Source organism: Sabethes cyaneus, chromosome 1 (assembly GCF_943734655.1).
Source record: "Sabethes cyaneus chromosome 1, idSabCyanKW18_F2, whole genome shotgun sequence".
Classification (NCBI taxonomy): Eukaryota; Metazoa; Arthropoda; class Insecta; order Diptera; family Culicidae; genus Sabethes; species Sabethes cyaneus.
The window spans coordinates 59660562-59662362 of record NC_071353.1 but is presented as its reverse complement, the minus strand read 5'-3'; positions in this window follow the sequence as shown (position 1 = coordinate 59662362).

Here is a 1801-nt window from a genome sequence, read left to right as displayed (position 1 = left end):
CACCGGCATTTCCGGCGCTATTCGACCAACGGCAGGGCCAGCAATGTTGACCGTACCGTGCGGAACCGAAACAAGTCCACCTAAGGAACGTTAGTGAGCTTTCATGCGTTGCCATCGTTCGAACGTAACGCAAACTTTGCTGCACATTTTAGTCGTAATTTCAACCGAATTTTCCCCCCAACAGAATGGTAACCAGTGCTGACCGGGCCGATCGGAGCATAAACCGTTCTGTATATCATTTCAATATATCATTTTTGACCGATTTTTCTGTTTGTTTTGTATCATTTTGGCGCCATTTTCGCAGCATTTTTGTATGGTTTTTTTTGTTTGTTTTTGTTTAACATTTTGTGCCATATTTATATAATTCTTGCATTAATTTCAAATCATTTTACTATCATCATTTGTCATTTGTTCATGTGTCATTTTTGAATTATTGTTCCGTTATTTTGTATCATACCGGTGACATTTTTCATTATTCCAATGTCAATCTTTTTTGTTAATTTTATTCCTTTTTTGTAGTCCTGTTTTGCTTCATTATTACGATATTTTTCAATTGTTTCTTGTATCATTTTATGACTCCTAATATAATTTTTGCATCAATTTTTAATTATTTATCTGTTCTGTAACTTTTGTGCTCATTTTTCAACCGGAATGTCGGTCGATATATTTATTATGCATACCGTACATGGACATTCGTACGGTTAGCAGACAGGCAGCAGCATCGGACAGGTAGCGTATCGATCATTGCCATTGCGTATGTTGCAACATAATCATGCTTGCCCCGTGTGCAACAGGATTTAGCGTGTAGCAAAACCAGCGGCATTCATTCCGGCAGTCGTGCAGTTTCGTTTGCTCCTGCGCTTTCTGCTGTTTACCGGTTTCACTACCAGGGCGGCGCAGTTGACAACCAAGCTGGCAAGCTTTGCGCGGTAAAGCTCGAATGCAAACCGTACGAGCAGCATACAATCGGCAAACGGTGCGATGTGTTGCCGAATGCGTACGTTCGTGCAACATCGCACCATTGTGAAGTAGCCGACGCCGACCGAACGAACGAACGTAGACAGTAGCCGACAGCGGCCCGATCGGGCACGTGCTAATGCCGATCTGTATTCCAGTCGGTTTGTTTTCGCGTTTGCTTCGTAGGCACCGCCCACCGGTTCTGCTCGCCGGGGCTCTCTCGCTCTATTCTGCTTTGTCGTGCTGCGCGTACGTCATTCTCATTCTCGCGAAACTGCAAACCGTGTTGCCAGCCTGGCGGGGTGGTAGAAATTCGTTGTGCTACCTCCTGGCTGGTTATGCGCTCCTGTTACTTTTTCGACCGGCTGGTACGGCCGGTTTGCCGCTGAACGGGTACCAGCTGGGCGGTTTGCGCGAATCTGGCAGCACCGTACGCCAGTTCGCTCTCCCAGTAGACGCTCTCGCTGCCGGTCGGCAGGCAAACGAACAAGATGGCGTCGTTCGGTTTTGCTTTCGTTTTCGCTTTGAACGAACACGACTGGCATACGGTACCGACCGGCGCGGGTGAAGTGGGCATTCGAGTGAGACAAAATGGCGACGTTTGCTGTGCTGTTTTTGTGGGTCGGTGGGTGGCATGAACGTATTACTAATTCACCTAACTGCAGGCCGGCAACTTTTCCGGTGCAATATTGCAATTATTAAATTGCTTTTTTCTGCGCATATTTTTAATTCAATTTTTACTAGCTGCGACCGGTGTAGCGATGATCAATGGTAATACCGGTGTTGTACGGTGGCATGCACTGGCTCACCTAGCGGTGCAGGCAGAGCTTTCGGGGGCTATTTA